The 15,872-nt window shown below is 39.3% G+C and overlaps 2 long non-coding RNA genes across 2 annotated transcripts in view; one reads left to right on the forward strand and one right to left on the reverse strand.

Moving 5' to 3' along the window:
• LOC146484550 (uncharacterized) overlaps window positions 1–15,872 on the forward strand; it is a 209,943-nt gene that overhangs the window by 852 nt on the left and 193,219 nt on the right. The window lies entirely within an intron of this gene.
• Window positions 693–15,872, reverse strand: part of LOC146484551 (uncharacterized) — a 15,433-nt gene continuing 253 nt past the window's right edge. The window contains exons 2-3 of the long non-coding RNA XR_014863605.1: window positions 14,670–14,721; window positions 693–1,123 (exon numbers count right to left, since the gene is read on the reverse strand). This is a non-coding gene — a long non-coding RNA (uncharacterized LOC146484551). The remainder of the gene's footprint in view (window positions 1,124–14,669; window positions 14,722–15,872) is intronic.

Genomic DNA, 15,872 nt, shown 5'->3' on the forward strand with positions numbered 1-15,872 from the left:
GCCGCCATGTTGTTTAAGCGCCAAGGCCACGATTTCTAGCTCGTGCCAGTCGTCTGTGGACGAGTCAAGGCTACATGCGTTCCAGTAAGGGCGTCTCGTTTTTATACTAGACGCATTTAACGTCTGAGACGTTAAAGTCGTCTGTTAAGTGAAACGACGCACTTAACTAAAGACGTTAAAGTCGTTAGACGTTAAATGCGTCTGTCCTATTTACCGTTTTTATACTAGACGTTAAAGTCGTCTCGAGACGACTTTAACGTCTCAGACAACTTTAACGTCTCTAACATAAAAACGGCCATTCCTTATTTTCAACTTCAAAATCATTGTAGTTATAAATTACAGGTTCTTCTTTCAGTATTAGACAATTACTGTGAAATACTTTATATCTGTATTGCTAAGTAAAACTTAGTGTCTTAGTAGTTTGTACTAGTCATTTTCTTGTGTTCGTCTTGCTCCGCCTGGACGACCTGTAGATATTTGCGGGTCAAGCAAGCCATTACTCATGCTATTTTTTTGAAAATAAACATTGATTGGAAATTAGTTTTTATTCATAAAAAAACAAAACTAATTTTCATTTGAAAAGAATTAGACTTCGCCAAGCTTTCGTGACGAGGCTCAAAACAACTTGGAAATGACCTTTTATAGTTAAAGTATGAAAGAAAGGAGAAAGGAAAGTCACGCCCTACAAAAAAAAACAAAAAAAAAAAAAACAAAAAAAAAACCTTTCAGTTCGGAATAAAAAAGGAACAGAATATTTCAGCCAGACAAGCTCAGAAGTTCTCAGTTCTAGAGGCCAAAACAAAAGACTCCGAACAGGGGACGTTTTCGTCATTTTCAACCTTAAAAAAGATCTGAGGTCAGAGAAAAAAAAATGCTTTCTGAGTAACTGGAACAACCGTGTTTGTTTGTTTGTTTTCTTGGATTGTTCGTCGGACCTCAAAAGCGCGAGCTTCGTTCTTATAGACACGACATCTGATGATTTCTCAGCTAAGACATAACTCAATAGTGATCCCAGACATTACTGGAATAAATTACTGGGGCAAGATATCGAGTAAACTCATGTTATCCGGCAGAAAACTAGACTGCTGCTGCTGAGCCTGCATCTGAGCCTGCGATACTTGACCTTGAGTAATGGGGGCGTGGGACTGGACCATCTGTGCTTGCGTCATCTCCACCTGTAAGAGAAAGAGTGGTGTCAGTTAAACTGTTGCCAGGACAACACTGATAGTTTCTATGGTATTTACTGTGTTTTGTTTCTTCTTTAATTTTTCTAGCTTCGCTCTCGAGAAACTGTTCGCTTCTTGGAACAGATAATGTCCGCGGACAAATATACGCTAGTTAGTTGCACGTGGCAGTGACCAACTCGAAAGCCTAAGCTCCTTTGGTCACTGCGTACATTTAACTTTTGACATTTAGGTAAGTTAATGCTGTCTTTATGTTACTTTTCTGATATATTGTAATTTCCTTTTGTTGTAAACCATTGAAATAGTGCATAATAATAAAAAACCTTTTTTTATAAGGATCAAGTAAACTGTTCCTCAGACATTTCCTCGATATTCTCGTTTATTTGAGGCTCCCCGCTATAAATATGTTTGAGTACAGCCTCATTTCTCGCACATCTCCACTGTTCAAAGACTTTCACCATCCACGCCCATTTTCGTCGACTTGAGTCCCAAACCGAACTTTCGTCATATTTCTCGCACTCAAAAGACGTGATGGGTCTTTTAAATCTTTGCTCTTCTGAGAGGGAAAAATACAAGAAAGCTTTTTGTGAGTCGTTCAAAAAAGAAACCAGATAACAAAGCTAGGAGATGTTATTACCTTCAACATCCGAAGCACCCTCTGAATATGGCCGATTCGTCTTCCGAAGAATCCTCCATCGAGCTCAAAAACAGCTACCCGTTGCAACAAAAAGCTCAAAATGAGCAAGTACATTATATTAGTAATATTCTTCGTCATGTACGTGAAAGTCGAGAGCACTTTTCAAACGTGCATATGAGATACACATGTTCTACGGACATTGTTATTACCAAGTAATAACAATGATTATTACCAAGTAATAACAATGATTGAATGGTGTAATGATAGTGGTTTCGGCAATCAATACCACTGTTAGACAATGTATGTTAATTTCATTGTTTGCGTAAAAAACAACAACGTGGAGGCGACTGAAATCGTTGATTTAATGCAGAGAGAGAACAATGGGATATTATGAGGGTTTGTAATTATAATAGTAAATTTCTTCGGCAGTCGGTGCGATAAGAGATTTTGCAAGCAGCTTCGGCATACGCCCTCAGCTGGCTATCTCTCAAAGCACCGACTACCTCAGTAATTATCTATTAAATAAAACCAAACATTCGTCTCCACTCCCCCACCGACGCCGAGAAACTTTTAGAAACTCAACCCCTTATCTATCTGTCATTTGATGATTGTGTGCTTTCCAGAATAGGAGTAAACGTAGTAGAATCCACAAATCGTTTAGTCCCAAAGTCACAAAGTGGCTTACAAGCAGGCAGATCAACAATAGATATGATTTTCTCCCTAGGTCAGTTCCAGCAGAAGAGGATGATGACCCTCTGCATCGTATTCCTAGACCTGACGAAGGTTTTCGGCCTCATGAGCCGGAGTGGACAGTACAAACTGCTGTAGAAAATTGGCTGCCCACCAACATTGCTGAGAATTGTCATTCCCTTCATGACTAGGATATGCGCAACACCGTTTGTTTCAACGGTGGAACGTCTAAAGATTGCCTAGTGAGCAGAGGGATACAGTAGGGCTACGAGTATCTGGCCAGACAGTAGAACCGACGAGGAGCTCTCCAACATCGCACGGCACCGTTCCAAGATTAAAGTCAAGGAGGTCCTCTTTGAATAACAGCTTTGATGCAGCACTGATGTCAACTCCTCAGCGTCTGGTAGACTACCTGTCCAACACCTGCAGGGAGTTCGGACAGACCATCAGCCTGAGAAAGATAAAGGTCCTAACTCAAGCTCCGACTCCTTGCCAGCCATCACCATCAAAGGTCATCCCCTTGAGGTGGTGGACAACTTCACCTACCTTGGCTCCACCATCTCCAGCACTCTGAACCTTGATGCAGAGGTAAACATCAGAATTGCCAAGACAGCGTCTTTCATGGTCCAACTGAATGACAGGGTCTGGCGCAACAGCCACCAGGCAGTGAACACAAACTGGAACTACGCGTCTACCACGCCTGTGTTCTCAGCTTTTTTTTTTACGGCAGCGAAGCATGGACTACATACTCAAGCCAGGAGAAGAGGCTGAACAGCTTCCATCTTCGGCGCATCTTGCACATTCGGTGGCAGGACAGGATGACCAACACAAAGGTGTTGGATCGTGAAGGCATCTCTAACATGTTTGCTTTGCTGAGCTCCTGTCGTGTCAGATGGCTGGGCCACAAACGACGGATAGAACCCGTACGAATCCCAGAGGCCTTGTATACAGTCTGCTGGCAGAAGGTTTCTAAAAATATCAATTATGCATGTCTGTTTATGCATGAGCGACTAGCAGGCAGCATTTACTAGCGCTCCACTAAGATTATTATTGCTTTTAGAATTTATTATTTTTTTTGGAATCACTTACTCACAATTTGTAATCTAAATACAAGCGAATGGCTGTGGTTTTCTCAAGAACTTTTTTGAAGACTGTTTCATCGTTTACTCGAGCACACTGCTGTCCTGTCCTATGGAAACGCCTGACTGACTACGGTATTTCGAAAGTGCAACCAATACGGAGAGGTTGTCGGAGAGGTTCCCGATCTACTGGCAGACCGCCCCTCTGCTTTAAAGATACTAATAACTATATTCCATCCATTTGATCTGAAACTGGCTGGCATCAACACTGACAACTGGGAGAGTTACGCAAACGACCATGCTAACAATAGCAAAAAAAGCTGGAGCACTTCCAGGGGTAAAGATTTTTTGCGAATGTTCTAATTCCTTCTAATTCCATATTAAGTGTTGTAGTTAATTAAAGACCATAAAAAGACGCCGCGATGAAAACAGTTGCGAAACCTGCACCAGGCAGTAAGATTCTGTGAGGTATATTAAGAAAGGGCGTTTAGTTGAGAGAAAAGTTGCAGGTTCATTTGCTGTCGACATCACAAGTGACCATAAAATGCTCAATCATGCTGCACTGTGCTTGAGCTATTTTCCTTTTTAACAGACCCCCGGTTGTTGTGGGTAGTGCACTGTATAGTGTTTTACTCACTATGTCGCCGAAGAGCGAGTGAGGGAGTGTACGTAAACAAAGAGGTCCACAGTGCGTGCACAGCACAACCCACATGTAATGTGTACCATTTTTTTTTATTTTACAGCTGCTCAGGCCCCGTCCACACTGAGGCGTTTTCATAAGTCTCCGGTCTTATATCCAGCAAAGCAAAATATTTTCGTCCACACTGGCATTTTGCTATCGTTTTCACTTGTCCACACTAAACCGCTCGAAAGCGATGAAAACGACTGGGACCTGGGATTACACTTGTGTAGAACAGGGCATCAAAAAGTATCCGTTTTTAAAGGAAAACGCATCAGTATAGACGGCGCCTCAGGTGATCAACGCTATTAAATAGTTTTGATGTCGGGGCCTTTGGGATAAAGAGTGCCTCTAAAAATATAACTTCAATTTTATCAAACTTGAAATTGTCTCATTTACATAATTCGCGAACAGCTTGTTTCTCAGCTAAGACAGTTTGTCTTAGCCATACGTTCAACGGGCTGTAAAACCAACTTTGAAATCATGTAAAACTTTAAAACACACTGTAATTCGAAATACATTTTGCTCTTCAAGACTATTCAGTCGTTTGCCGCATAAAATTACATCGAATTGCTCAGTTTTGTATGGCGAATTCAAAGTGCGCGTTTTGTAGTTCACATGTTTTGAACGTTGATTTTACAGTGCGTCCAACGTGTGGCTAAGACGAGATATTTTATTCTTCCTGTTTATGTTTTTTTAACTCATTTCTATTCTCGGCTGTTGACATTGTTCAAAAGTTAGATAATTCGTCTAGTGCGTTTTGGATTTCGTGTTGTATTCACGTCGGATTTGCTAATGGCAACAGCCGAAAGCGGTAAACTTTCTACCGACTTGGCAGAAATTGGCCTTAAATTATTCAACTTCAGACGGCTGTGGTTATAATTTGAGGCAAATTAAACAACTGTTATGGCAAGACAAATTAAACTAATAGAGAAGACCCTGTTAAAAAGTTTCGTTTGGCATTTTGTGTTGTAACCGTAATCCAAATTACAAAGCGCTTGAAAACTTGTCTCCAACAAGGTGTTGTTTTGTTTGAAAGAAAACTATGGATTTTGAATTCAAGCATGGTGAATGTCCCGTCTTTAAATAGCGAATCACGTAAACGGTACTTAAGAAATGATAAGTTTCGCGTCTTTAGGACGACTTTTCTGTTTAGGACAGTTTTGTATAACATTTTCTAATATGAAATCGCAATCGTCAGACCTTCATCAAATTTAGTCGGTGGGTCGCTTTAACTGTTGATATATTATACCTACGCGAAAGTTTGGTTAAAAGCGACAATTTTCAGACAAGTCTTTAAATAACCACAGTATAGAAGCAGCTGTACCTTACTAAAACGGCAATTTAAGTTTCCGCTCGCTTAAAGTTATCGTCAGTTTCTTGTCTCCTTCGAAGAAGCTCTAGCCATTACCGGTAAGCAGTGTAGAGGAAACGCAAGAGGACAAAGAGAATTTAGTGAGGTAAACAGCTTCGCAATTTTTGTCTTTTTTGAAACTTCTAGCAGAACTTTGCATTAACTTCAACTTGCTTATGAAGGTTTTGGTATCCGTTTTGGCAGCTTTTCGTTTTACCTTTTACGTTGTTACATTCTTCCTTCAGTTTACGGTTGTAATGTGCTTTGCAACTAGACGAATCTTTGTTTGTGATGAAAATGATTATTTAATATCTTGGGCAGTTATGGCATGTATTTATTGCGATTTCTAATAGCACCAAATTCAGTGCACTTTTTCCTCTTGCTTTGATCATTCAAAATAGAATTCGTATGCCAGTGTGGCAACTCTGTACCATGTCAGATGTTTAAAGTTGGTGGTAAAACTTAGAGACAAATTTAAATGTAAAAAGACATGTTTTATTTTAGATTCGAACGAGTCTTAACCGTTTCACGCCCATTCCAGGAGGATAGCAAGCCTCTACACAAAAATCTCCAAAACCACTGCCCTGAAGTTTTCTTCGATAAAACGAAAAATACTATCTTCTGAGTAAGCTAAAGCAAAACTGAGACTAAAAGCTCTCCTCGAACAAGGTGAACACGCGTCTTTTGCTTCATATATCATTTTATAGAAGTACTGGTTCTTGCGAATTCAAGCGGTTTAAAAATTGTTTATTAAACCTATTTTAATGGCCTTAGCTCCCACAAGTCTCCTGTAGCTCTGTGATAGAGCATCCGAACTAGAAACCAGCAAGTGTTAGGTTCGACTCCTGATAGGAGCACTCAGTCGAGCCCCCTAAAAATCTTAAGAAAATTTAAAAATAAGTAAAACAGGAAAATAAAGCTTTGTCACTCGATGACAAAACTGAAAAGTTGTTATTTATTTTACGGACCTCCGTGAAGACCAAAAGGCTGTCTGACTTGACGCTAAAGAATATCCATCATAACAAACCTATGATGCTTTGGTTCTGCGATTTGCAGAACAATTCCCGCGTAGAATGCTACTCTTGGATCCCGTTTTCTATGAAACATAAGTTTTTTTTTAAAAGCATAAGCATGAACTCCCACGTTCCTCGACAACTGTTGATCTTTTCAAATGTTTTCGTTTTAAGGCAAAAGTTTGCTTAAATTTTCAGTAACGAATACGCTTTGGTTTACTGCCCAGAATCATGCCAGAAAACACAAACAAAATTTGAAATAATTTACATATTGCACCAGAGCTGAAAACCTTTCTCTTATTAATATAGTTTTAATTTAGCGTATGTTGTGGAAAATGTTTCCGCGAGCGACATCTTGGTCCTCACATCCAAGACACTTTGAATAAAAACTGTACACATTGCACCAAAGCTACAAGTCTTACTTTCTCTTATAAAACTGTTTTAATTTACCGTATGAACTTATACGCCTGTCTTTCAATTCCAATACTTATGAAAATATAAAATGCCTTTTTTCAATAGCTGAATATATTTTCTTCTTGCGACGTGAATTGTTTCATCAGCCCTTTTACAGGACAAAGGTTTGGCCCTTTTCTCCAACGTAGGAGTTGACCTAATACATCTTTCAACAAAAATGATTTTCCAGCTTTGTTCTTTCACTGCCTTGTAATGCCTCTTGGCGCATTCAGGGGAGAGCAGTTGTTCAAAGGTGAACCTGAAGGCGTCCTAATCTATGGCAATGTAGTTTTGTAAACAAGAAATTTCTAAAAGGTCGTTTAATTTCCCTCGAAAGCAAATGTGGCACTAGATTGAACAGACATTTTGCTTTGTTGGAAAGAAATCGATAACCGTAAAGATTTGTCGACTGTCCCTGGTGACCGGCCTCGCAGTTCATGGCTGGCAATCAATCATGAAAACAATGGCGGTGTTGAAAATTAGACGACACCACAGAAACAGTTTTTTTAATGGAACAAAGCTTTTTCTGGAGTATTAGAAGTTGACCGTCTTTGAACAGAATCTTTTTACGTGTCCCGCCGGCTATTTATCAATGTTTTGTTTTACCGTGCGACATTCGCGGTAGAGCAGACTTGAAAGAGGTTTTCATAATTTTGTTTTCAATGCCAGTCGCTAACAGCCGGCAGAATTCATAGCGTCACTTGATTTGCTTCATACAAAATGACAGCTTAATAATAAGTGTAAAATTTGAATATTGCAAGAAAGCAATAGGACGCGCGGTGGTGTAGTGATTAGCGCGTCGGACTTTCGATCGGACGTTCTGAGGATCTGAGAGTCGTTGGTTCGAGACCAGGTTAGTCTCTTCATTGCTGTGTTGTTTCCTCAGACAAGAAACTTTGCTCCACATTGTCTCTATTCACCCAGGTGTATAAATGGGTACCGGCAACATACTGCTGAGGATAACCCTGTGAGGGAAATAGCAATATTCCTAGTTGCTTCATGCTACAGAAACCGGGCTAAGCTCCGGCCGTGTGGGCCACCTAGGCTCTTGCGCGACTTTACCTTTTACCATTGCAAGAAAGCGGACACCTTTTTAGTACAAACCTCCATGTTATACAAAAAGAAAAAAATTGAAAGGAATAACCTCTTTTATCTCCTTTTCACTTTAACCTAAAATTGCGAATAAACGTTTATTATTATTATTATTATTATTATTATTGAAAATTCCATTTTTTGTTTTTATTATTATTATTATTATTATTATTATTATTGTTATTATTACTATTATTATTATTAATGTTATTATTATTATTATTATTATTATTACTATTATTATTATCAATGTTATTATTATTATTATTATTATTATCATTATTATAAGCTTCGATTGAAAGCCTTGTTTGTTCTTTTTGAAGTGTACATGTAGTTTTTAGGCTTTGTAATTGTTAAAATGTGCTTTACACGATTCAGTGGAGTTTCGGCAGTAGGAATTATTCTTGTTAATTATCAGAGAAAGGCTTGCTGTTTTAAAGGTATGGTTCACAGCATTTTTATCACATTCACTCTGAGGCCCAATTGACAGATAGCAGGTGGTTCGGTGGGAGAGGAAAATTAACGTAAAGTGATAGCAACCCCTGACGACACTTTATGGACAGAGATGAAAATTTTGGAATTGTTGCCTTTGAAGATAAAAATAATTAGAAGTGACTTAAATCCTTCATTTTATCCACAGGTAGGCGATCCTCATCCCAAAACAAGGAAGGGTGTTCCGAGATGTTATTCTCATCAGCTGAGTGCATTGCCTGGCTTGCAGTGTACTTGACCAAGTCTGTTGCTATAGTAACACTCAATCTAGTGACAATCATTGTTTTTATGAAAAGCAGAAGTCTTCGCAAGCGCAGTTTGTATTTGGTTATCAACCTGGCAGTCGCGGATATGTTATGTGGAGGATTTTCGCAAGCCACGGAATTCTCCTTACTTGGAGCGGAGTACTGTAATTTTTGGAAAGACTATTTTTATAATTACAGTGTGACCGGGGTCTTGTATACACTGTTTCCTTTCACTTCCCTTCTAAACATCACTGTGATCTCTTTGGATCGTGTCCACGCGACATTTCGTCCATTCAGACATCGTGTCATCAAAGGATGGGTTTATGGCTTAATTATTATACTCATTTGGGTCACAGCTTTGGTGTTGTCACTAAGTACTTGGCTGGAAGTATTTGCCAGCAGGATAACAATCAAGATTTTGATATGGGTCAGCTTTCTTTGCCTGTTTGTCATATGTGTATGTTATGCCTCAATTACTTTAAAAATGTCAGGCCTGTGTTGTGGTACGCGTCCTCAGCACCATGGTGCAGCCACTAGAGAGAAAAAAAAATGACCCGCACATTGTTTATCATGACTTTGGTATCTCTGCTCATGTGGCTACCATGGACTCTATTTATTTTTTTCCATTTTCATATGAGTTATATAGTAATTTCTCTCTCATTTTTAACATATGCACGTTTAGTTTTTGCACTGCAGGCTTTAATGTTTACAAACTCTCTCGTGAACCCCATTATATACACCATTAGAATGCCAGAGTTCAAAAGAGCCTTGGTTTCACTTTTCCGTTGCAGATCCCAGCAAGTGCAGGTTGAAATTCCCCTCGAGGTCATGTAGATAAAATAATAACATATCTCGTATCTTCGTTTTTCTCTACTGGGGGAATGATTGACGTTGAATGCTTCGTATTTTTGTGACATTTCAGTACTCTACGTTATTGATTTTGTCTCCCACGTTACAATTATGGTGCGCGACTCTTTTCAAAGATTTTTTTGTATCATTTAAAAAACAACAAATAAAGGTGTGGGGATTGGTGTTTTTAAAGGAATGGAGAAACCTAACTATAAACATTTTAATGTCTTTGAAGAACAACAATGATAGACTAATAAAATCTAGCCAAAGTGCTCTCAAGAGGCTATTAAGTCTAACACTTTGTGTGTTGTTGTCTGTTTTCCTCTTTAATTTCTGATTTAAATTTAGTCGTAGCGATATACCATAACATTATATGCTGTTTCCGTAGCTCTGTAAAATTGTTGTATAAAATTGAGAGCAACAAAATGCTTTTACTTTTGTTTAGTTATCGAGAATTTATAGACATTTAATTTCGTATAATGTTATGTAGCAAGATTCTCCTAGTACATAGATCACTTATTTATTGTGTGGTATTAACGACTTGATGAAAAATTCAATAAATGCTTAATGTCGTAACCAATGTTTGATTTATTGATTGAAAGACTGGATTGGTAAACTGAAGCCAACAAACCACAAATCAGCGAATCGTCAACAGTCCACGCGCATCTCTCTCTATACCTCTCCTTCGCTTTGAGATCTTTTTCTTCATCAGTTCAGTTGTCGAATCTCCACAGTTTCACTTGCCGAGAGTTGTTTATGTGTACACTTTTTCTTAAGGGCTTTCAGGTAGTCAAGGGGGAGTGGGGAGGGGGAATTTGCAAATAACCTATAATGCATTGCGGTCAGAAGATCCTCTGGCATGCTGGGAATTAAGAAGCATCCCTCACTTCCAACCAAAAAAATAAAACAATCGCCAAATTTATTGAAATGAATTTATGTCGATTGTTTGGCAAGCACGCAAGTTTTCGGTTTGATTCTCAAAATTGCGGAAGAAAAAAAAAGGAATCAGGCCAACATTTCCAAAATAAAAGGAGAAAAATTGAATGCTATTGAATACTGTCACTTAAAGTCTAGTGTTCAGTAGAAACGCTTTTCAACAAGAGAAAGGCAAACTTTCAATCATGGGTTAGCGCATCCTCGGAGGCCCAGGGGCAGCTTGTCGGGTGGAACGGATTTTAATACAAGAACCTTCTTGAAGTAAACTTTCGCCCACTTAAATCCCTTCCACCCGACTAGCTGCCCCTGGGTCTCCGAGGATGGGGTTAGCGTTGATAACCTTTCGAATAACCGAGATCTGAACAATGGGGACTTATCTGTGGAGACATGGCGCAAATGGAAAAATTTGTATGGTATATCCATCTCGAGAGGTTTGCACGCATTGTCGTTGATGATCAATATGGGCAAGTTGGCGAGGCTCGGGCCGAGAATTGCAAACATAATACAGACATACGGCCACTTCCTCTCGTATCACCAAATGCGATGTGGTAAGTTTCGTTTATTGCAAAAGTTAGTGACTATTATCGCACACATTTTCAATTTTAAGCTACGTATTCGACTTGCCACTGTTGATCTTGGGCTCCGCCAGGGAATGTGAAATACTAGGAGTAACAAAACATAAAGGGTAAACTGCTTCTCACGTCAGGACAGAAAATAAGAAAAGGGAAACAAAATAGTCGCGAAGTCGACGTCTCCTGCGATTGGCAGCTGCGCCTAGCCTCCTACGGGCTCGTCATGCATTCCTCCCCACGAATGTGAATGCGCGACGAGCCAACACATACAATATGGTACCCAGCTGACTCCCGAGATCAAACCGTGTGACACGAAAGCAGCACTCTGTATTCAAATTATTAAACTTTATTGTGCTTTATGAATTTTAAATTCAGAGGCCAACATTAAAAAATGGGTGAAGTAATACAAAATATTCTTTTAGACAATGAAACGCGTCCTTGAAAACATGTTTAAAAGTTGAAAGCAAAATAACCTATTTTATTTTTACGAGAGTTTTCTGACTTTCGTTACTTTCTCACAAAAATGTTTTTTAATAAATGGCCAGAAAAATCGAAATATCCTCGACAAGTAATCTACAGAAAAAATTGTTGGATGCTTGAAAACAAATGTTACTTTGTTCAGGAAGTTTTGAACTTTTCTCAACTTTTGTACAGGTATTTGGAATATTGCAGAAACTCTACTTGCTGAAATTTACTAAATAAAGTTTGCACTATTTTCAAAGATTCTAACTGGAATTTTCCGGTAACATTCTACGTACGATACCAGCTCATAAAAACAAATTCCGAATCGACGGCAGACAATGATAAGGGGGTTAATTTCTTATGTTTTAAAAAAAATTGTGGTGCTGTGTCGGTGGGGAGTGAAAACGAATGCTTGGTTTATCAACAGAGTTGATAAGGAAGTTTTAGCAACGAGGACGGCAACGGCAGCGAGAACGTTAAAAAAGAAACAGGCTTATTAACCAAAACAACAACTCTGCACATGCATCACGCGTTTTGGTACATTTCTTTGCCGTCACTGCACGACTTGGGCGTGAAATTTCCTGATGAAACGTTTTATGGAGGACGCAAACACGCGATGACAATTTTTCCTTTCTCTTTTTAAACTACGCCACCTACAATCTTGGACATTTCAGCCACCCTTTCCCCTATTTCAATAACGGAAAATATGGCGCGTTTTGCTTTGCGCGTGGGGGGTTTAATTTCTTTTTTTTGTTTTTGTTTATGTAGGTGGTTTGCATTGCTGCAATTTTGGTGTACAAAAAAGAAAATTGGTTCACATAGTTTGCATAAAAATGGAAGTTAGAGAAAAATGTTATTGTTGCTGTACACCAACATGGCCGACATGACGTCATATGCAAACCATCAGTTCTGTTTAAGATTGCAGTTTCAGTTCCAAAGTTCGAGAAAACGAAAACATGTGGGTTAAAGATCATTAAATTTCTTCAAAACTCTTCGGTAAACATACTAGAGATGATCAACAAATGAATATGATCTTGGATCACAAATCCCAACAACCAGTAAAGTAGAGATGTATACCGCTAATAACAAAACGAACATATAAATAATTTACCTTTCCATAGCTAATGGCTTACAGCACTACTTACAAACACCAAATGGACAAACAAATCCTGTGTAATTAATTTACGAACATCATTTCTAAGAACTGCTTTTTTACGTATTAACTAAGGTTCATTTGATAAAGAATGGAACAAGAAAAACGTACCTTTCCTTTTACTATAAATACAGAAGTCAGGACAAACAAAAGCAAAGCGAGAAATCACGTGGTTACGGTTACAGTGAAAAACAAAGAAACAAACAAAAACTTACGAAGCTCGGCAGGGTAGGTTGCTCATAACCATTTTATCCAACTGCTTCTTAGCTTGCAGAACAGGCGTGATTTTTTTATTTCTTTGTCTTTTCCAAGCAAGCGGAGGCGAGCGCGGAGCGCGAGTCACGCCCCTCCCGTCGTGCGTGACTCGCGCTTACCTCCGCTCACATGAAAAACGCAAAAAATCTCGCCTGTTCTGCAGGTCAACTCCTTTTTTACTCAATACTGGCAATAGATCATTTCCGAGTTGCTTTGAACCTCATTATGAAAGCGAGGCTTCGTGCATAGTTTGATTGTGAAAATCTGTCTGTGTTAGTGTGTAAAGCTTAATGTCTTAGTATTTTGTACTTATCATTGGCCGTTTTTATGCTAGAGACGTTAAAGTCGTCAAGACGCATTTAACGAAACGTCTGGTGTAAAAAGGAGACGCATAAAAGTAGACCTAAGCTCAACTTCACTCCACTTTCTGCCCCGAAACTCCGTCAAGTTTTTCTTGGCCGCCATGTTGTTTAAGCGCTAAGCCACGATTTCTAGCTCGTGCCAGTCGTCTGTGGACGAGTCAGGGCTAAATGCGTCCCAGTAAGGGCGTCTCGTTTTTATACTAGATGCATTTAACGTCTGAGACGTTAAAATTGTCTGTTAAGTGCGTCTAAACGACGCACTTAATTAAAGACGTTAAAGTCGTCAGACGTTAAATGCGTCTGTCTTATTTACCGTTTTTATACTAGACGTTAAAGTCGTCTCGAGACGACTTTAACGTCCTTAGCATAAAAACAGCCATTCCTTATTTTTAACTTTAAAATCATTGTACTTAGAAAGTACGGGTTCTTCTTTTAGTATTAGACAATTACTGTGAAACACTTTATGTAAAACTTAGTGTCTTAGTAGTTTGTACTAGTCATTTTCTTGTGTTCGTCTTGCTCCGCCTGGACGAGCTGTAGATATTTGCGGGTCAAGCAAGCCACTAATCACGTTATTTTTTTTGAAAGGAAAAATTTATTGACAATTAGTTTTCATTCATATAAAAAACAAAACTACATTTTCATTTGAAAAGCTTTGCACTTAGCCTCGCTTTCGTGATGAGGTTCAAAACAACTCGGAAATGACCTGTTATCGTTAAAGTATGAAAGAGAGCAAAGTCACCCCCCACAAGAAAAAAAAACCTCTTTAAGTTCGAATTAAAAAAGGAAAAGTATATTTCAGCCAGACTAGCTCTGAAGTCCTCAGTTCCAGAGACCAAAACAAAGTACTCCGAAGAGCGGACGTTTTCGTCATTTTCAACCTTAAAAAGATATGTGGTCAGAGAGAAAAAAATGCTTTCTGGGTAACTTGAACCGCCGTGTTTCTTTGTTTGTTTCTTGGATTGTTCGTCAGACCTCAAAAGCGCGAGCTTCGTTCTTATAGACACGACATCTGATGATTTCTCAGCTGAGACATCACTCAATAGTGATCCCAGATTTTACTGGAATAAATTACTGTGGCAAGATATCGAGTAAACTCATGTTATCCGCAGAAAACTAGACTGCTTTTGCTGAACCTGCATCTGAGCCTGCGACACTTGACCTTGAGTCATGGAGGCCTGGGACTGGACCATCTGTGCTTGCGTCATCTGTACCTGTAAGACAAAGAGTGGTGTCAGCTTAACTGTTGCCAGGGCAACACTGACAGTTACTATGGTATTTAACGTGTTTTGTGCCTCCTAAAAGTACTGCGTATACGATCCGTGCATCTTGGGATGGTGTGAAAATTTCTCAATTCTTAAGGTGGGGGTACACCTGAATTTGGATGGAATTTTCAGAAGTTTAAGGAAGGGGTAGAAGAAAGAAAATGGTTTTTGGAACAATAACAGACAGCTGATACTCACGCAAGAGCACCCCAGGTTGCTAGTGTACCCCCGCCTTAAGGACGGTGGCAACTAATTCAAAGGTATTCTAGCGCAGGAAAAAGAAGATCTTAGCAAGGGGTAGTGGAATCTCAAAAGAAAATTGGGGGGGAGGGGGGGGAGTAACCACGCATTTTTCAGAGATAATTAATCTTCAAATTGGCAAAAAATGCCATACATTGTTACGTGTTTTGAAGCTTTTTAGAAACATGCGTGGTTACCCCAAGTTTTCGTTTTGGATTCCAAAAGCCCTTGCTAGGATCTGCTTTCCCACATAGGTACAAACGGTCCAAAATACCTCTGTATCAGGATGCACCATGCTTACTGTGCCTTTCAATAACATACGGACTCTGAAGTTCAGGATGCGATCAACCGTCACGTTTTTTACTGCCGTCATTCAGTGTCGCGGACCTCTTAGAAAACAAAGATGTTGGTTCATCGGGGTCAAAAGTTAAAATGTTCAAGCGCTGTGATTAGCGGATTTCGAACCACTCTTTCGGCTTCTCTATTTTGTGGTCAGTCGATTGTCTCCGTAATAATGATTGACGTGGCGCCGCGGAGCTGTTTATTATGCCGTACAAGGTGATGCTAGCTTTTGACTCCGTGGATGAAATCCTAAAGTGTGACCATTCAAATGAAAGCTACTGAGCAGTACTTTACTGTGAAGCTGTTTAATATGCCGTACAAGGTGATTCTACGTTTTGAGTCTGTGGATGAAATCCTAAAGTGCGACCATTCAAATGAAAGCTACTGAGCAGTACTTTACTGTGGTTCTGTTTATTATGTCGTACAAGGTGATTCTAGCTTTTGAGTCTGTGGATAAAATCCTAAAGTGTGACCATTCAAATGAAAGGTACTGTGCAGTACTTCCCTGTAGTGCTGTT

The sequence above is a fragment of the Pavona decussata genome, unplaced genomic scaffold (genome assembly GCF_977016875.1).
Source record: "Pavona decussata unplaced genomic scaffold, jaPavDecu1.1 SCAFFOLD_32, whole genome shotgun sequence".
NCBI classification, from domain to species: domain Eukaryota; kingdom Metazoa; phylum Cnidaria; class Anthozoa; order Scleractinia; family Agariciidae; genus Pavona; species Pavona decussata.